Here is a 21,413-nt window from a genome sequence, read left to right as displayed (position 1 = left end):
GTGTACAGCTGAATGAAGTTTGATAAATTTGATAAATTTATACATACCTGTAACTTTCATCCAGGGCAAGTTAAAGAATATTTTTGTCACCCCAGATAATTCCCTTGGGACCCTTTCCAGGCAGTCGCCCATTCCTCTCTGCCCAATGCAATGATTATTTTTATTTCTGTCAATAGAAATTAGTTTTCCATGTCTCTGAAATTCATAGAACAAATTGTGTAATATGTACTACTTGTGTCTGGCTTCTTTTACTCAACATTATATCTGTGATTCATCTGTGGTATTGCATATATTCAGTTGATACTTTTTTATTGCTGAATTTTTAATTTTGATGAAGTCCAATTTATCCACTGTTTTTTTTGCGGGGGGGGGGCTGTTGTTGTTTATTACAGTTAGTGCTTTTTGTGTTCTATATGAAAAATGTTTTCTGACCTCCCATTCCTCTACCACCAGGTTGCAAAGATATTTTCCTTCTGAACGATTTAGAATTTTAGCTTTCACATTCAGGCCTATGATGCATATCAAATTCATTTTTGTTTAATATGCGGTGAAGTTGAGGGGTGGTTGGTGTTTATTTTTTTTTCTCCCACAGATATCCAGTTGTTCCAGCACTGTTTATTGGGAAACTTTTTCATCCTTCATTGAATTGCTTTGGTTATTTTGTTAAAATTAATATATGGTATATATGTGTAGGTCTATTTTTGGACTCTCTGTTCTGTATTGCTGATCTATTTGTCCATTCTAATGCCATTACTACCTTGTCTTTCATTAATATAGCTTTTTATTTTAATAAGTCTTGAAATTAGGTAGTTTGCCCTAGAGCTTTGCCCTTCCTTTTCAATATTGTTTTAGTTCTTCTGAGTCCTATCCACTTCTGTATAAATTTTAAAATAAGTTGTCAATTTCAACCAGAAAAGCCCATTTGGGGTTTTTATTGGGATTGCATTGAATCTATAGAACATATGGTGAGAATTGTCATCTTAACAATATTAAGTCTTCTAATCCGTGAATATGGTATTATATCTCTTCATCTGATTAGGTCTCCTTTAGGCTCTCTCAGCAATGTCTTGTTTTAATGTAGAAGTTTTGCACAGTTTCATTAAAATTATTCTAGGTATTTTTGGTTATTTTAAAATAGCATTGTTTTATTTTAACTTTTGAATTGCTCATTGCTAGTAGAAATAAAATTTATTTTGCATATTGAATTTGTATCTGTAACCTTGCCAAATTCACTTATTATTTCTAGTAATTTGTAGATTTCCTTGGATTTTCTACATACACAATCATGTCATCTGCAAAAAAGAAAGTTTTACTTTTTTCTTACAATCTTAATCCCTTTTCCTTTTCCTTGCCTTACTGTACTGGCTAAGCCCACCAGTACAATGGTAAATAGTAGATATTAGAATGGACATCTTTGCTTTGTTTTAATTTTAGAGGGAAATATTAAATATTTCACCATTAAGTTTGATGTCAGCTATAAGATTTTATATACAGCCTTATCAGATTAATGAATTTCCTTTCAATTTTTAGTTTTTTAAGAGTTTTTTAAAATATTTATTTATTTGTTTGTTTATTTATTTATTTTGGCTGCGCTGGATCTTCATTGCAGTACACGGGATCTTCATTGTGGCACGCGGGATATTTACCTGTGGCATGCGGGCTCCTTAGTTGTGGCATGAGAACTCTTAGTTGAAGCATGCATGCGGGATCTAGTTCCCTGACTAGAGATCGAACCTGGGCCCCCTGCATTGGGAGTGCAGAGTCTTACCCACTGGACCACCAGGGAAGTCCCTGCTAAGAGTTTTTATCATGAACAGCTGTTAAATTTTATGAAATGTATTCTGTATATTTACTGAGATAATTACATGTTTTTTCTCCTTAATTCTGTTAATATGGTAAATTACACTATTTGATTTCTTTTTTAAAAATACCTTTTATTATGGAAAGTTTCAAACACATAAAAAGTAAATAGAATAGTATAATAAACTCCCAGGTTACCCATCACCTAACTTCTTATACCATTTGTACCCTCATCAAATCCCCACACTTAAAAGTTCGTTCAGGTTCTTTGCTTTGGATCTTTTCTATTTGTCACTTTCTCTCTAATTCTTTTCCTTCCCCATTTTCTCCCTTTTCTACTTTCCCTTTCTCCTCATACCTTATCCTTCTCCTCCTTCTGCCTCTTTCCTTCCTTATTACTCCCCCTCGCTTCTTTCTCTTCCTCTTTTCCTCCTCTTCTCTCTTCCCCTCATCCTCCTCATCTTCCTCTTTTTCTGGTAAAGTTGACAAATTCCTTATTATTATTTAATAAAGATAAATGAATTCAATGAAATTCTTTTCTTGCACCCCCTTTCATACAATTCAAATTAACAAAGTTTTCTGTATATAATTTAATCTATTAGAATACTACCAGAATTTCTGTCAAGCACTGAAATGTTACACATTAGTCATGATTATAAATTCCATCAATATAGTCTAAAATACGTAAGTGTATTAACTGGAACTTAGTTAATTACAGAGACTTCTTACCTTTCCTTTCTTTTTTCTCGGCAGATATATTGCTCATTTATTCTCTCCATGTTTGAAAAGAATTTCAAAATAAAATAATTTTATACACCATACAATTCAGAGCAGAGTTGGGCTCAGGGGACCACTTCATGGTTCACAGGGTGGGCAGAACCCTCTGTCTCCAAACATTTTTTGCACTAGTTTGACTTTCTGCTGTGAGTCCTGGTCCCAGTCTTGCTTGAAACCCCATGAGGTTAAGTTCACCACCCAAGGGGGCTGGAATTTTCCCAGCCATAGGGATGAGCTTCTAGTTCAGAGGTGAAAGAAGGCTTCCTGGAAGGGACCAATAAAGCCTCTGCAGCAGAAACAGGAGGAGACGAGGGCAGAAGGCACTGGGGCTGGACCAGAGAGCCTCTGGGGGATGGTGGAGCTCTCAGGATCCAGCATTTCCCTGTGCTCAACCGTGGGTTTCCACTCAGTAGAACAGGGTCTGCCTTAGAAAGCAGCAGAAACTTTCTTCTAGTAGCTTCCAAAACCTGAAGACAGGGCCCAGCAGGAACTTCGCCTGGACCCAGGAGATCCCAGGATGCCAGGGAGCTACAAGCCCTTGATTACTGAGGCGGCCCAGCCAATGGGCCCAGCTCCTGGAAGGCACAGTCAGGTAGTTTTGCAAGGACAGTCCATGACTAGGACAGACAGACCCACGCAAACACACTGGAGTTGGTAAAAGGGACTCCATATTGCTCATTCCCTAACTCCAGGTTCGACACCCATTGTTCAAAAGACACAAAGTGAACACCGTTCTTGAGGTTGGAGAACACATGGCTGGCCTCAAAGGGGACTCTCCTCCACCGCTGGATGCGAAAAGGATTCGAAGAGAAATGATGCAGGACAGCCTGGAATTTGGACAATTAGCTGATATATACATATATGGTTAGTGCCTCTTCATTCCATCTAGCAGGCAGAGACACAAATCTCAATCTTTCCACTATCCAGGAGTTCTGGCCAGAAACCCTCCTTCTCCAGGTCCAAAACTTCCCTCCTTTGAAACCACCTGTGACCAGGTAGGTAGTAGGCAGGTAGGAAGTGGACATCACAAGGAGCTGCAGGCATGCCCTTACATTTTCCCTCCTTTGTCCAGCCGTCCCCACCACTCAGCATAGGCTGTTCTGGGAAGCCATCTAGGCCCCTGGGGTTCAGGAGGAGGTTGCGTCCTATGGGTCTGCGCTCGCAGAAGCGGCCCAGGACGCAGGGCCTGAGGTCGGTGGCGGCGGGCAGGCAGGTGCTGACGATGGGCCTCAGAGCGGCGTGTTTCCGGGGCAGGATGCTCAGCCACAGGGCCTGGCAGTCCACCAGGTCGCGCCAGCGCCTGCACACCTGGCGGCGGTGCCTGAGCAGCATGTTGGGGGGGCACGTGGCTCAGCACCATCAGGAGCAGCTCGGCTGGCAGTTGGTTCAGGCCCAGCACCTCCTCGGGTTCCTGCTCTAGCAAGGGGATCCCGACAGGCTGGCCCCTGGAGGAGGTCTTCTCACCAGGCTCAGCTGTGACCTGCATCTCAGCCAGCGCCCCTCCTGGGTGGGCCATCACCTTGCTTCGCGTCTCTTTCCTTTCTAAGACAAGTTAGAGCACTTTATCATTTCGCTGTTTCGGGTAAATAATCTGAAAATGCACTGCTTATGGCTATGCTTAACAAGTTGTGATATATGGTGGAAAATAGGAAGAATACAGGGCCAAAAAGATAACCTTTAAGTATTTTATACTTTTTTGACTTAGGGCCCGTGCAAGTTAAATGAAAAATTTGAGGTGTATATGGTTGTTTTTCATTGTTATTGTTGTTGCAGGTTTTACCATCTGAAGAGGATAGAATGAAAAAAGGAATGAGAAATCAGCTTGTTGTCAAGCTTGTGAGAAAAAAAAGTAAGGTAATTTGGATGTTATATGAAAGAATATCTTCAAACCTGTGCTTATTTTGGCAAACTTTTAAAAATTTTAATGGCAAAATATAGCTGGAAGAAACAGGATAATGAATCTAACTTACATTCCCATCTTACTTTAAAAGAGGAATAAATTTTACTAATAGAAGTCATGTAGAATAGCTAATGAAGTGAAATGTGTGAAATGAAATGAAATGAAACTTAATATTTTCATTATCTGGGTGCTCTTGAGAAGCAGTGATTATTTCATCAAAAGAAAAAGTGTTGATTTGAAGGTATTGTCACATTGTATAAGAAATTAGAAAATCACGTTTATCATGTAGCTACATTTTTCATATTAAAACTCTAAGGATCGTTCTAAACATTCTTATGCTATTCCAACTCTGCAAATTGCTTGGAAAAGCTTTTAGAGAATTACAATTTGTTTTTCTGGGAGAAGATTGCATTAGCCCTCCCCTTACAACCAAATTCCTCCAAACACTCATTTGCAGGTGTCAGTAATACACACCATTTTAAACAATACTTCCACAGAAATCATCAGTCACATAAACATGTACTACTCCCATAGCCAGACTCCACATCCAATAAAAACACATGCATTTGTTCTTCTTTCTCCTCTACCCCCAAATAAAAAATAAACAAACAAATCCCCTAACTAGGGAGCTACCAGAGAGAAGGTGGAGGTGAGGCTGAAGGTAGGAGCTGCTAGAGCACAGTAATCACATTTCCTCTCCTCCAGCCCGCCTCCCCTCTCCATTTTAAATTGAGGTAATAAAGGTAAAATTACACGTGTAGATCTTAAGCGATCAGTTTAATGAGTTTTGACAATCTTATATTCCTCTCTAACCACCACCTGAAAAAAAAGATATAGAACATTCTGTCACCCCAGGAGGTTTCTTCATGCCCTTTCCAGTCTGTTCCCCCTCTTTCCAAGGAAACACACTTCTGATTTCTTTCCCCATAGCTTTGTTTAGCATTGTCCTGGACTTCATACATGGAATCATACAGTAATATACTATTTTATGCCTGGACACTTTCACTCAGCATATTTCTAAGATTATCCATGTTGCTGCTAATTTCAGTAGCATTTTCCTTTTAGTTGCTGAGTAGTATTTCATTATATGAATATACCGCATTTTTTTAAGACTTTATTTTTTAGAACAGTTTTAGGTTTACAATAAAACTGAGAGGAAGGTAAAAAGATATTCCGTATACCCGCTGCCCCCATACATGCACAGCCTTCCCCATTATCAACATCACTCACCAAAATGGTACATTTTGGTACATTTTCCTACCAAGGATGACCCTACATTGATACATCATAATCCCCAAAGTTCATAGTTTACCTAAGGGTTTATTCCTGGTGTTGTACATTCTATGGTTTTGGACAAATGTATAATGACATGTATCTATCTTTATACAATATCATACACAATATTTTCACTGCCCTAAAAAGTTGTTGTCCTCTGTCTATTCATCTTCTCCACCCCCCAACCACCCCCTCTTCAAATCCCTGGCAACCATTGATCTTTTCACTGTCTCTATAGTTTTACCTTTTCCATGATGTCATATAGTTGGAATCACATAGTATGTATCCTTTTCAGATTGGCTTCTTTCGCTTAGGAATATGCATTTAAAATTCCTCCGTGTCTTTGCATGGCTTGATAGTTCATTTCTTTTTAGTGCTAAATAATATTTCATTATCTGGGTTATGTTAATGTATCCATTCATCTACTGTAGGACATCTTGGTTGCTTCCAAGTTTTAGCAATTATGAATAAAGCTGCTCTGAACCTCCTTCTGCAGGTTTGTAGGTGGATATAAGTTCTCAATTCTATTGGGTAAATACCAAGGAACACGATTCCTTGATTGTTTGGTACAAGTATATTTTGTCTTGTAAGGAACCACCAAACTGTCTTCCAAAGTGGCTGTACCATTTTGCATTCCCACCAGCAATGAATAAAAGTTCCGGGACTTCCTGGTGGCCCAGTGGTTAAGAATCCGCCTGCCAATGCAGGGGACACGGGTTCGAGCCCTGGTCTGGGAAGATCCCACATGCCACAGAGCAACTAAGCCGTGTGCCACAACTACTGAGTCTGCGCTCTAGAGCCCGCGAGCCACAACTACTGAGCCTTTGTGCCACAACTACTGAAACCCGTGCACCTAGAGCCCGTGCTCTGCAACAAGAGAAGCCACCGCAATGGGAAGGAGGCGCACCACAATATAGAGTAGCCCCCGCTCGCCGCAACTAGAGAAAGCCCACGCACAACAACGAAGGCCCAATGCAGCCAAAAATAAATAAATAAATAAATAAATTATTTTTAAAAGTTCCTGTTGCTTCACCTCCTCACCAGTGTTTGAGGTTGTCAGTGTTCTGGATTTTGGCCAGTCTAATAGGTGTGCAGTAGTATCTTATTGTTTTAATTTGCATTTCCCTGATGATATATGATGTGGAGCATCTTTTCATATGATTATTTGCCATTTGTATATCTTCTTTGGTGTTAAGGTTTTTGACCCGTTTTAAAATCAGGTTTTCTTATTGTTCAGTTTTCAGAGTTCTTTGTGTATTTTGATTAATAGTCCTTTGTCAGATGTGTCTTTTGCAAATATTTTTTCCCAGTCTGTGGCTTCTCTTCTAATTCTCTTGGTAACTGTGTTTCTCAGAGCCAAGTTTTTTAATTTTAATGAAGTAAAGCTTATCAATTATTTCCTTCATGGATTACACCACAATTTTTAAAACCCATTCTTCTGTTTATATACTTATAGTTTGTTTCCAATTTGGGACCTCTATAACAAACACTGCTGTGACTATTTGTATAGACACATGCTTTTTGCTCTCTTTGGTAGATACCTAAAAGTAGAATTATTAGGTCATAGGGTAAAGGTATGTTTAAGTTCATTAGAGGGGACTTCCCTGCCAGTCCAGTGGTTAGGACTCCGTGCTTCCACCACAGGGGGCGCGGGTTCCATCCCTGGTCGGGGAACTAGGATGCCACATGCCGTGCAGCATGGCCAAAAAAAAAAAGTTCATTAGAAACTACTAAGTCCTCCAAAGTGGTTGTACTATTTTACCAGCAATGTATTACAGGTCAAGTTGCTCCATATTCTTGTTAACATTTAACATTGTTAGAGTTTTTTTTACTGTGGCCATTCTGATGCATAGGAAATGGTACCTTATTGTGGTTTTAATTTACATTTTCTTGATGACTGGTGATGTTTAGTACCTTTTCATGTGCTTATTTGATATCATATGTATTCTTTTTTAAAATTGAAATATAGCTGAGGTACAATAGTATTTTAGTTTCAGGTATATAATGTGATTCAATATTTTTATAGATTATACTCCATTTAAGGTTATTATAAAATATTGGCTATATTCCCTGTGCTGTACAATATATCCTTGTAGATTATTCACTTTATACATGGTAGTTTGTACCTCTTAATCCCGTACCCCTATAACTCCCCACCCCCTTCACTATCCTCAGTGGTAACAACTAGTTTGATCTCTATACCTGTGAGTCTGTTTCTCCTTTGTTATATTCATTCACTTGTTTTATTTTTTAGATTTCACATATAAGTGACAACATACAGTATTTGTCTTTGTCTGTCTGTCTGACTTATTTCACTTAGTGTAATACCCTCTGTATCCATCCATGTTGTTGCAAGTGGCAAGATTTCTTTTTCTTTTTCTGGCTGAGTAATCTATTGTGTGTGTGTGTGTGTGTGTGTGTCTTCTTGTTAATTCATCTGTTGATGGACATTTTGGTTGCTTCCATATCTCGGCTATTGTAAATAGTGCTGCAGTGAATATCAGTGTGCATGTGTCTTTCAAAGGAAATTGCAAACATTAATAAACTTCCCTCTCAGTAGTTCAGCATACATAGCACTAACTAGAGTTCCATATTTGTTGACAGTATTTTTTCTTTTCAGGAAAATTTGAATGAATATATTTTATAGTTGTAATTTGTAATATTAACTTATTAAGGTCAGTGACTTTACCAGAGATAATTTTTTTTTAAAGGAACTCCTTTATTTATTTATTTATTTATTTATTTATTTATTTATTTATTTTTGGCTGTGTTGGGTCTTCATTTCTGTGCGAGGGCTTTCTCCACTTGCGGCAAGCGGGGGCCACTCTTCATTGCGGTGCGTGGGCCTCTCACTATCGTGGCCTCTTGTTGCGGAGCACAGGCTCCAGATGCGCAGACTCAGTAGCTGTGGCTCACGGGCCTAGTTGCTCCACGGCACGTGGGATCTTCCCAGACCAGGGCTCGAACCCGTGTCCCCTGCATTGGCAGGCAGATTCTCAACCACTGCGCCACCAGGGAAGCCCCCAGAGCAAATTTGAGATCATTATAAATAGAAAATTTTGAAACTGGAATATTACATAATAATTTATTTCTCCATTTTATTTTGTTTGCACAGTACTGAAATGATTGATGATTGATCAAAATAAGTAGTCACAAATGGTAGCAGATTTTTAAAATAGCTCATGGAATTTTAGGAAATTAGGTCTAAATTTTATAATTTAGGTCACACTTCAATGACATTAATTCTAAAGCTGGAAGGAAGTATATTAGACATTTTTCTTTTTAAATTGTAATCAGAATAGTATCTAATAAGAGTTCAGGTATTTTTTTCATATATGTAATAGTTGGGCATAACTTACCCCAACTAACAATAAATGCTAGAAGTGTCTATAATTGTTCACTGGTTATCGTACAACTGATCATTGCAATGTGAAGAAAATTTGTTCCAAAAAGATGAACCTTCTACATTTATTGATTGTGCTATGTTATCTACTCATGTGTATGATTTTTTTTTTTTTTTTTTTTTTTTTTATTAATTAATTTATTTATTTATTTTTGCTGTGTTGGGTCTTCGTTTCTGTGCGAGGGTTTTCTCTAGTTGTGGCAAGCGGGGGCCCCTCTTCATCGCGGTGCGCGGGCCTCTCACTATCGCGGCCTCTCTTGCTGTGGAGCACATGCTCCAGATGCGCAGGCTCAGTAATTGTGGCTCACGGGCCCAGCTGCTCCGTGGCATGTGGGATCTTCCCAGACCAGGGCTCGAACCCGTGTCCCCTGCATTGGCAGGCAGACTCTCAACCGCTGCGCCACCAGGGAAGCCCCATGTGTATGATTTTACAACCTGGATTTTTAAAAAGGAGCTACCATCTACCTAGTCAACCACACATTAAGAAAAAAGTTCATATTAAGTGCACAGCAATGGGAGAAGAATCTCTACTCAAAGAGCTAAGTTTCTGCCAAGGGAGGAATTAGGAAAATGCACTCGTACCCCCACCCTAGAATGCCACACTTAGGAATCAAAGGAGGTCTCTGGCAGCCAGGCCCAGCAGGCTTGACAGGTTAGTCTTTCTAATCCCTCCCTGGGAACACGCTGCTCAACACTGTCTGCTGTGGTGGCAGGAAGCTAATCCTGCTTCTCTGTGAATAATGGAGGGTACCACCACCCTGAGGATTGTCAGAAGCCAGGGGAGCCAGTGCTTGGGTAGACTTATTTGCTTCAGGGCACTAGGCTGGTTGGAACCCCTTGGAGAATCCAGCTGGAAAAAGTCACAAAACCCATGCAAGGCGTCCTAAATAACCACGCTTAAATTAAGGTAGAGGATTGCCTCTTGAAGAGGCTCAGGACCTTCAGTCCAGGAGTGATTGGCACTTCATTCACTTCTACATGGAGGAAAAAAAAGTTTCTGGAATATTCAAAAACTGCCCCGGTGACCTGATTTCATTGGCATGGACCCAGTCTGTTCTGAGAAGTTGTGCTGCAGTTGTGGTATGGCAAGAAGAATACTATTTTTGGAGTAAGGAAACACTTAGCTTGGAACGTATGGATCACAAGACCTTGAACAAGTCAACTAACCTCAGTTTTCCTCATCAGTAAATGGATTGTTGTGGTAAGAACTTCATAAGATAATCCACGTGGAAGCACCTGACACTAATGCTCAGTATACATTACTTAATCTGAATACAGTCTCCTAAATAAAACAGATATTCCTTAACACACCAACAGATGCTCTGAGTGAGGGAGGGAAGAAAGGAGGAGGAAGTTTTTAATTGAACTGTCATTAAATAAATTGGAGGCGCTCATGTAATTGTAGCTATTATTACTTCACCTTTTAGAATCGAAAGGAAAGTGATACATCACCTAAGATAATGCTGAGGTAAATACATGTAATTTTTGCTTGCTTATGTCTGGTGATAGATACTGTGCACTTCTGGGGAGGCCAGATCACAAGTTGGCCTTAAACGTATATAATGGACAGCTTTTATTCTTGCCTGACTAGCATCCATTCCTCCTTTTATGTTATAGCACCTAGTTTTCCTCTATCATGCTCAGTTCATTGTTCCTGGGGGGAGAAGAGTCCACCCCAGCTCCAGAAGTGGACTTGTAACCCAGGCCTTTCCAATCAGAGCATTACATTTATGGCAGATCCCATTGATTGGCTAACCTAATCCCCATTCTCAACCCCCTTCTTCCCAGCCTAACTCACCTGGAGAGTCTGGAAGAGCAAAATACTTGGCTTTCCAGCCTTGCTTGAGGGTAGGGGTAGCCTTGTGACCCAGTTATGATCAGTGAGTCATGAGCAGAAGTCTGCTGGGTGATTTTGGGAAAACTTTCGCTTTCTTCAACGAGGGACGTTTGCTGCCCGTAGCATCCTTCTTCCTGCCTGGAACCTGGATGTGATTTTTTGGAGCTGCAGCTGCCATCTTGCAATAAGGAAGAAAAAGCCAAAGAACTATAAAAAAATGTCAGTCCATTGAATCATCAGCAGTAGCTATCTATTCCACACATTATTTATTTATTTATTTATTTATTTATTTATTTATTTATTTATTTATTTTTGGCTGCATTGGGTCTTTGTTGCTGCGCGCGGGCTTTCTCTAGTTGCGGCGAGCAGGGGCTACTCTTCGTTGCGGTGCGCGGGCTTCTCATTGCGGTGGCTTCTCTTGTTGCAGACCACAGGGTCTAGGCATGCAGGCTTCAGTAGATGTGGCTCGCAGGCTCTAGAGCTCAGGCTCAGTAGTTGTGGCACAGGGGCTTAGTTGCTCCGCGGCATGTGGGATCTTCCCAGACCAGAGCTCGAACCCCTGTCCCCTGCATTGGCAGATGGATTCTTAACCACTGTGCCACCAGGGAAGTCCCACATCTTTTAATATAAGGAACATGAACTTCATTTTGTTTTATCAAGTACTCTGTTGTCTGCAATTGAAGGCATCTCTAACTGATAAAATATCTCCTTGGCTGTACTGATTGATTCAAGGATGGCCATGTGCTCAAGTTAGACCAATCAGAGCCAATGAGGCTCAGTTTTAGGACTTTCAATGGACTGTTAGAATAAGAAGTTCTCTATCTGTAGACCTGAAAGTAGAAAGATATAAGCCTAGAACTGCTGGCAGCCAACTTGCCCCAACTTGGGATCAGCCAGTATGAGAATGAAGCCAGTACAGAGAAGACACAGATGAGATAGGGAGAGAGAGTGAGTTATGATGATATCCTTTGAGTCCCTGATCCAGATTTGCCTAAAGGGAGGGTGCCTCTGGACTTTTTAAATACAGGAGCCAATAAATCCCTTTTTGGCTCCAGCTTGTCTGAGATATGAGCTTTCCGTCACGTATCATAACCTGACTAATACTTGGCAACATATTACCGGTGCTGCTTTTGGTCCATATTTTCTCCTGCCTGCACTGCCTCAAGTACCTAAGAGCAGGGCTTAATATTTATCCGTTTTTAGTGAGTCCCTTCCTCCCTCAGCTTCTCTGTTGATACTTTTGTGGGTCCACCCACAAGGAGAGGCCTCTGCTCTGGGTGAGAGGAGATGAAAGATCCCACACATTTTAGGAGAGACTTTCCGGCACAGGGAAGCACAGTACACATGTTTCCTCTCTGACTGAAATTCATGAAGAGGCTCTTCAGAGAGGTAGGAAAGGGGAGACTAGAGGGAGTTGGGGGGTGGAAGGATAATTTGGTTTATTACAATTAAATTGTTTCAACTTTTTTTCCCCTTACTATAAAGTCATACAGTAAATATAAAAAGAGGGAATTCCTTGATGGTCCAGTGGTTAAGACTCTGCACTTCCATTGCAGGGGGCCCGGGTTGCCATGCGGCGTGGCCAAAAAAAATAGAGATCACTATGTTTCTCAAGCGATTTTTCTTTTCTTCTCATAGTCTTCCGTATTATGTCTGCTGGAAAGCATTGTCTTTGATAATCAAAATAAAATGATGGTTGAATCCATTTGATAGCAACAAACCAGTTTTCAAGGCCAAGGGATAGCAATAGTCTGGTCCATTGTCAGGGAAGTCTTAACCACTGGACCACCAGGGAACTCCCAGTAAGTACTGTGTTTGAATTTACTCTCTTCAGGCTTTCACTCCCATATTCCACCAAAACTGCCTTTGCTGATAAGTTCACATTGCCAAATCTGATGGTTAATTCTTGGTCTTTTTACTTCACCTGTTGGCAGCATTTTACAGAGTCCTTTGGAGTCCAGGTAGTGAGGCAGTCAGGAGTGTAGACTCTGGAGCCAGCAAAAGTTCAAAATTAGAGCTTCACCACCGCGAGCTGTGTAACCTTGAGAGAGAGACCTTTAAACTCTGTGCCTCAAGTTTGTCATCTATAACATGGGAATGATAATAATATCATCTAATTCATAGTGTTGCGAAGATTAAGTTGTACTAAGAATAGTAGTAGTAGTAGTTGGTGGTAGTTGGTAGTAGTTGGTAGTAGGAGTAATATGCTTTCTTGAGTTGGCTTCCAGGATCTCACACTCACTCATCTTTTTTCTTACTTCAGTCCCCTGATCCCTAAAGCTGTCCCAGATCCCTGTCACTGTACCTCTTTAACTACATCACTCTCTTAGTGAGCTCATCCAGTCTTAAAATTTTAAATACTATCAGCAGTGGACACTATTATGTAACATCCACATACCCCTTCAAGGAAGGATTTGTGCCCCAGCTGCTAAGGCTACCATCAGTGGACGGCCTTCATCTGTCAGCCCTTTCAGGGATAACCTCAGCTGCACAGAGCCCCCCTGCCTGAGGCCATGTCTTTCAGGAGGTGGTCGACATTCAATAACTGGTTGAGGCAAGAGTATAAAGGCTTACTGTTTCAGCCTCACATAGGACAACTCTGCCAGGCCATTTCAGCTCCAGAGCTTCTCAGGGAATCAACTTGGGTTGTCAGGCCTGCATCACAGCTCAACTCCCTCTGCCCAATCCTGCTTCTTCTACCTGCCTTCCAGAGATGTTGATTCCAAGGACATTCTCTGGGAAACATCCTAAACACTGAAGTCTGCCTCAGAATCTGCTTCCCAAAAAACCCAAATTGTGATGCTATTTATATGTTGATGACTCTCAAATTTTATATCAACAGTCTAATCTTCTCTGAACTCCAAATTGTATAGTCAACTGCCTGCTTGGAAATTTAACAGACATCACAAATTTAATGTACCTAAAACTGGGCTCTTCTTTTTAAATTTATTTTTTTGTTGAAGTATAGTTGATTCACAATGTTTCAGGTGTACAGCAAAGTGATTCTGTTTTACACATATATATAAATACATGTATTTATATATATATAAAAATATACATGTTCTTTTTCAGATTCTTTTCCATTATAGGTTATTACAGGATATTGAGTATAGTTCCCTGTGTTATACAGAAGGTCCTTATTATTTTATAGATAGCAGTGTGTATGCGTTAATCCCAAATTCCTAATTTATCCCTCCCCCCTCTTCCCCTTTGGTAACCATAAGTTTGTTTACTATGTCTGTGAGTCTATTTCTGTTTTGTAAATAAGTTCACTTGTATCATTGTTTTTAGATTCCACAAATAAGTGATATCATATTTGTCTTTCTCTGTCTGACTTACTTCACTTAGTGTGATAATCTCTAGGTCCATCCATGTTGCTGCAAATGGAATTATTTTGCTCTCTTTTATGGCTGAGTAATATTCCATTGTGTATGTATATATATATATATATATATATATATATATATATACCACATCTTCTTTATCCATTTTTCTGTTGATGGACATTTAGGTTGTTTCCATGTCTTGGCTATTGTAAATAGTGCTGCTGTGAATATTGGGGTGCATGTATCTTTTCGAATTAGAGTTTTCATCTTTTCTGGATATATGCCCAGGAGTGGGATTGCTGGATCATATAGTAACTCTATTTTCAGTTTTTTAAGGAACCCCATACCATTCTCAATAGTGGCTGGACCAGTTTACATTCCCACCAACAATGTAGGAAAGTTCCCTTTTCTCCACACCCTCTCCAGCATTTATTATTTGTAGACTTTTTAAAAACTTAATTAATTAATTAATTTAGTTTTGGCTGTGTTGGGTCTTTGTTGCTGCGCGCGGGCTTTCTCTAGATGCAGTAAGCGGGTACTACTCTTCGTTGTGGTGCACAGGCTTCTCATTGCAGTGGCTTATTTTGTTGCGGAGCACAGGCTCTTGGCGTGCGGGCTTCAGTAGTTCTGGCACACAGGCTCAGTAGTTGTGGCACTTGGGCTTAGTTGCTCCACGGCATGTGGGATCTTCCTGGACCAGGGCTTGAACCCATGTCCCCTGCATTGGCAGGCGGATTCTTAACCACTGAGCCACCAAGGAAGTCCCTGTAGACTTTCTGATGATGGCCATTCTGACTGGTGTGAGGTTTTGATTTGCATTGTGGTTTTGATTTACATTTCTCTAATAATTAGCAACGTTGAACATCTTTTCATGTGCCTGTTGGCCCTCTGTGTGTCTTCTTCGGAGAAGTGTCTGTTTAGGTCTTCTGCCCATTGTTTTTGATTGAATTGTAAAACTGTGCTCTTAACCTTTCCATTTCCAAAAGCTTTCTTCTTCTCCTCTCATTAAATGACAATTATTTCAGTTGTTCAGGCCAAAAACCTGGAGCAATACTTGATTCTTCTCTTTACTTCATAACTTAATTCCCACTATCAGCAAATCCTATCTATCCTACTATCAAGATATATCAAAAACCACTTATCGGGACTTCCCTGGTGGCACAGAGGTTAAGAATCTGCCTGCCAATGCAGAGGACATGGGTTCAAGCCCTGGTCCGGGAAGATCCCACATGCCGCGGAGCAACTAAGCCTGTGCACCACAACTACTGAACCTGTGCTCTAGAGCCTGCGAGCCACAACTACTGAGCCCGCTTGCCTAGAGCCCGTGCTCTGCAACAAGAGAAGCCACTGCAATGAGAAGCCCACGCACTGCAACAAAGAGTAGCCCCTGCTCACCGCAGCTAGAGAAAGCCCGCGTGTATCAACAGAGACCCAACACAGCCAAAAATAAATAAATAAATAAATAAATAAATAAATAAATAAATAAATAAATAAATAAATAATTATTTTTAAAAAACCACTTATCATTTCCACTACTAACAGCCTGACCTACACCACCATTATCTCTTCTTTGGTTTATTTTAATACCTTTCTAATTGAACTCCCTGCTTTTCTCTTCCTCTTTTACATTCTATTTAATTTATTTTTTGTTGTTTGTATGTCAAAATACAGATTATTTTTTGTTGAAGAATAGTTGATTTACAATATTGTATTAGTTTCAGGTGTACAGCATAGTAATTCAGTATTTTTGCAGATTATATTCCATGTTAGGTTACTGTAAGATAATGGGTATAATTCCCTGTGCTATACAGTAAATTCTTGTTGCTTATCTATTTTATATATAGTAGTTTGTATCTGTTAATCCCATACCCCTAATTTGCCCCTCCCCACTTCCCTCTCCCCTTTGATAACCACAAGTTTGTTTTCTATGTCTGTGAGTCTGTTTCTGTTTCGTGTATACATTAATTTGTATTATTTTTTAGATTCCATATATCAGTGATATCATATAGCATTTGTTTTTCTCTGTCTGACTTATTTCACTAAGCATAATACTCTCTAAGTCCATCCACATTGCTGCAAATGGCAGTATTTCATTCTTTTTATGGCTGAGTAATATTCCATTGTATATATATACCACATCTTCTTAATTCAACTGTTTATTGATGGGCACTTGGGTTGCTTCCATGTCTTGGCTATTGTAAATAGTGTAAACATTGGAGTGTGTGTATCTTTTCAAATTAGTATTTTCATTCTTTCTGGATATATACCCAGCAGTAGACTTGCTGGATCATATGGTAGTTCTATCTTTAGCTTTTTGAGGAACCTCCATACTGTTTTCCATAGTGGCTGCACCAATTTACATTCCCACCAACAGTGTACAAGGGTTCCCTTTCCTCCAAATCTTCTCCAACATTTGTTATTTGTAGACTTTTTGGTGACAGTCATTCTGACAGGTATTAGGTGATACCCATTGTGGTTTTGATTTGCATTTCTCTAATAATTAGCAATATTGAGCATATTTTCATGTGTCTGTTAGCTATCTGTATGTCTTCTTTGGAAAAATGTCTATTCAAGTCTTCTGCCCAATTTTTTTTTTTAATAAATTTATTTATTTTATTTAATTTTATTTTTGACTGTGCTGTGTGTTCGTTGCTGCATTCAGGCTTTCTCTAGTTGCGGCGAGCGGAGGCTACTCTTCATTGAGGTGTGCGGGCTTCTCTTTGCAGTGGCTTCTCTTGTGGAGCACGGGCTCTAGCCACGTGGGCTTCAGTAGTTGTGGCATGTGGGCTCAGTAGTTGTGGTTCATGGGCTCTAGAGCACAGGCTCAGTAGTTGTGGCGCATGGACTTATTTGCTCCGTGGCATGTGGGATCTTCCCAGACCAGGGCTCAAACCTGTGGCCCCTGCATTGGCAGGCAGATTCTTAACCACTGTGCCACAAAGGAAGCCCTTCTGCCCATTTTTTGATTGTATTGTTTATCTCTTTGGTATTGAGTTGTATGAGCTGTTTGTATAGTTTGGATATTAACCTCTGGTTGGTCGCATCATTTGCAAATATTTTCTCCCACTCAGTAGGTTGTCTTTTCATTTTGTTGATCGTTTCCTTTGCTGTGCAAAAGCTTTTAAGTTTAATTAGGTCCCATTTGTTTACTTTTGCTCTTACTTCTTTTGCCTTGGGAGACTAATCCAAGAAAATATTGCTATAATTTATGTCAAAGAGTGTTATGCCTATGTTCTCTTCTAGGAGTTTTATGGCCTCGTGTCTTACATTTAGGTCTTTAAAGCATTTTGAGTTTATTTTTTTATGTGGTGTGAGGGAATGTTCTAATTTCATTGTTTTACATGTGGCTATCCACTTTTTCCAGCACCACTGTTGAGGAGACTGTCTTTTCTCCATTTTATGTTCTTGCCTCCTTTGTCATAGATTAATTGACAATAGGTGCGTGGGCTTATTTCTGGGCTCTCTGTTCTGTTCCACTGATCTGTGTGTCTGTTTCTGTGCCAATACCATGCTGTTTTTCTGCATTCTATTTTAGATCAAGTAGCTAGAGTGGTAGTACTAAATGTAAATCATATCATGTCACTCCTCTGCTCAACACCCTGCAATGTGAGAAGATAAATAAAATTGGTAAATCTCTCTCCAGACTGATCAGATAAAAAGAGATAAGTCATAAATTACCAATATCAGTAATGAAAGAGGACATCACTACAGATCCTATACATATAAAAAGGATAATAAGAGAATATTATGAATAATTTTATGCCAATGCATTTGACAACTTAGATAAAATAGATATATCTCTTGAATGACAAAAGTATTGAAGCTTGTATGACTGGAAATGATGATCAAATGTTGAATATATGTGATAACAGCAAAAATCTAGTCAGAAGAAAAGCGTGATTTCAGGGGAAAATCCTTCAACTCATGATGTTTGTTGTAGTATTTGTTTTGCTCCTGTCACTATTGTTAGTTATCCTTTATTATGTTAAGGAAGTTCTCACCTATTCCTGCTTTGCTAATTTTTTGTTATAAAAACTGCCAACTTTTATTAATTTATTTTCCTGCATCTATAAGATAGTCCTATGATTTTTTGCTATTATTTGTTAAGTGGTAAATTATCTTGACCACAGTCTAATATAAAAGAAATTTTATATTCTTTAAAAAAAATAAAGTATCAAAGCTCACTCAAAAATAAATAGGTAGACCTTCAAGATGGCAGAGGAGTAAGATGTGGAGATCACCTTCCTCCCCACAAATACATCAGAAGTACTTCTACAAGTGGAACTCCTACAGAACACCTACTGAATGCAAGCAGAAGACCTCAGACTTCCCCAAAGGCAAGAAAATCCCCACATACCTGGGTAGGGCAAAAGAAAAAAGAAAAAACAGAGACAAAAGAATAGGGGTGGGACCTGCACCTCTGGGAGGGAGCTGTGAAGGAGGAAAAGTTTCCACACACTAGGAAGCCCCTTCACTGGTGGAGACGGGGGTGGGGGGGGGGGAGAAGCTTCGGAGCCACGGAGGAGAGCACAGCCACAGGGATGCAGAGGGCAAAGTGGAGAGATTCCCACACAGAGGATTGGTGCCGACTAGCACTCACCAGCCCGAGAGGCTTGTCTGCTCACCCGCAGGGGTGGGTGGTGGCTGCGAGCTGAGGCTAGGATTCTGAGGTCAGACGCCAGGTAGAGGACTGGAGTTGGCTGCGTGAACACAGCCTGAGGGGGCTAGTGCACCACAGCTAGCTGGGAGAGAGTCCAGGAAAAAGTCTGGACCTGCCGAAGAGGCAAGAGACCATTGTTTCGGGGTGCGTGAGAAGAGAGGATTCAGAGCACCGCCTAAACGAGCTCCAGAGACGGGCGTGAGCTGTGACTATCAGCTTGGACCCCAGAGATGGGCATGAAATGCTAAGGCTGCTGCTGCTGCCACCAAGAATCCTGTGCGCAAACACAGGTCACTATCCACATGCCGCCCCCTGCAGGAGACTGTATAACCCGCCACTGCCAGGGTCCCGTGATCCAGGGATAACTTCCCCAGGAGAACAAACAGCGAGCCTCAGACTGTTGCAATGTCATGCTGGCCTCTGCTGCTACAGGCTCCCACCGCATTCCAGTTATGACTACCGTACCCTCCCCCCCCCGCACCCCCCCCCCGCCCGGCATGAGTGAGCCAGAGCCCCTTACTCAGCTGCTGCTTTAACACCCTCCTGTCTGGGCAGGGAACAGAAGCCTGTGGGCTACATACACGCAGAGGTGGGGCCACAATCAAAGCTGAACCCCAGGAGCTGTGCGAACAAAGAAGAGAAAGGGAAATTTCTCGGTGCAGCCTCAGGAGCAGCACATTAAATCCCCACAATCAACTTGATGTACCCTGCATCTGTGGAATACCTCAATAGACAACGAATTGTCCCAAAATTGAATTGGTGGACTTTAGGAGCAACTATAAACTTGGGGTTTGCTGTCTGCGATTGATTTCTTTCTGATATTTCTGTAAATCTTAGTTTAGTTTTTAGCACTTGTTATCATTGGTGGATTTGTTTTTTGGTTTCGTTGCTCTCTTCTTTTTTTTTTTAATTATTATTTTTTTATGTTAATAATTTTATTTTTAATTTTCTTTCTTTTTTTCTCCCTTTTCTTCTGAGCTGGGTGGCTGACAGAGTCTTGGTGCTCCGGCCTGATGTCAGGCCTGAGCTTCTGAGGTGGGAGAGCCAAGTTCAGGATATTGGATCACCAGAGACCTCCCGGCCCCACATAATATCAATCGGTGAGAGCTCTCCCAGAGATCTCCATCTCAACACTAAGACCCAGGTCCACCCAGTGACCAGCAAGCTCCAGTGCTGGATGCCCCATGCCAAACAACTAGTAAGACAAGAACACAACCCCGCCCATTAGCAGAGAGGCTGCCTAAAATCATACCAAGTTCACAGACACCCCAAAACACACCACCAGACACGGCCCTGCCCACCAGAAAAACAAGATCCAGCCTCATCCACCAGAACACAGGCACCAGTCCCCTCCACCAAGAAGGCTACACAAGCCACTGAACCATGCTCGCTCACTGAGGGCAGACACCAAAAACAATGGGAACTACGAACCTGCAGCCTGTGAAAAAGGAGACCCCAAACACAGTAAGTTAAGCAAAATGAGAAGACAGAAAAATATGGAGCAAGGTAATACTGAGGGAGCAAGGTAAAAACCCATGGGACTAAACAAATGAAGAGGAAATAAGCAGGCTACCTGAAAAAGAATTCAGAGTAATGATAGTAAAGATGATCCAAAATCTTGGAAATAGAATGGACAAAATACAAGAAACGTTTAACAAGAACCTAGAAGAACTAAAGAACAAACAATGATGAACAATACAATAAATGAAATTAAAAATTCCCTAGAAGGAATCAATAGCAGAATAACTGAGGCAGAAGAACAGATAAGTGCCCTGGAAGATAAAATAGTGGAAAAAATTACTGCAGAGCAGAATAAAGAAAAAAGAATGAAAAGAATTGAGGACAATCTCAAAGACCCCTGGGACAACATTAAACACACCAACATTCGAATTATATGGGTCCCAGAAGAAGAGAAAAAGAAAGGGTCTGAGAAAATATTTGAAGGTATTATAGTTGAAAACTTCCCTAATATGGGAAAGGAAATAGTTGATCAACTCCAGGAAGTGCAGAGAGTCCTATACAGGATAAATCCAAGGAGAAACACTCCAAGACACATACTAATCAAACTATCAAAAATTAAACACTAAGAAGAAATATTAAAAGCAGCAAGGGAAAAACAACAAATAATGTACAAGGGAATCCCCATAAGGTTAACAGCTGATCTTTCAGCAAAAATTCTGCAAGCCAGAATGGAGTGGCAGGACATATTTAAAGGGATGAAAGGGAAAAACCTACAACCAACATTACTCTCCCCAGAAAGGATCTCATTCAGAGTCAATGGAGAAATTAAAACCTTTACAGACAAACAAAATTAAGAGAATTCAGCACCACCAAACCAGCTTTACAACAAATGCTAAAGGTACTTCTCTAAGTGGGAAACACAAGAGAAGGAAAAGACCTACAAAAACAAACCCAAAACAATTAAAAATGGTAAT

At 40.5% G+C, this 21,413-nt stretch overlaps 1 protein-coding gene, 1 long non-coding RNA gene and 1 pseudogene across 4 annotated transcripts in view; 1 reads left to right on the top strand and 2 right to left on the bottom strand.

Moving 5' to 3' along the window:
- The window catches only part of LOC309659507 (monocarboxylate transporter 1-like), a 147,179-nt gene that overhangs the window by 45,522 nt on the left and 80,244 nt on the right, over positions 1–21,413 (bottom strand). The window lies entirely within an intron of this gene.
- Positions 1–21,413, top strand: part of LOC309660185 — a 41,357-nt gene that overhangs the window by 8,440 nt on the left and 11,504 nt on the right. For both annotated transcript variants that reach the window (XR_014263246.1, XR_014263247.1), the window contains exon 2: positions 4,351–4,431. This is a non-coding gene — a long non-coding RNA (uncharacterized lncRNA). The remainder of the gene's footprint in view (positions 1–4,350; positions 4,432–21,413) is intronic.
- On the bottom strand, positions 1,622–4,341 carry LOC309659986 (F-box only protein 27 pseudogene; annotated as a pseudogene). Its single transcript has one exon. The product of its transcript is annotated as an F-box only protein 27 pseudogene (transcript).

Source organism: Balaenoptera physalus (assembly GCF_965194825.1).
Source record: "Balaenoptera physalus genome assembly, chromosome: 1".
Taxonomy (NCBI): domain Eukaryota; kingdom Metazoa; phylum Chordata; class Mammalia; order Artiodactyla; family Balaenopteridae; genus Balaenoptera; species Balaenoptera physalus.
This window is presented reverse-complemented; position numbering and strand designations above follow the sequence as displayed.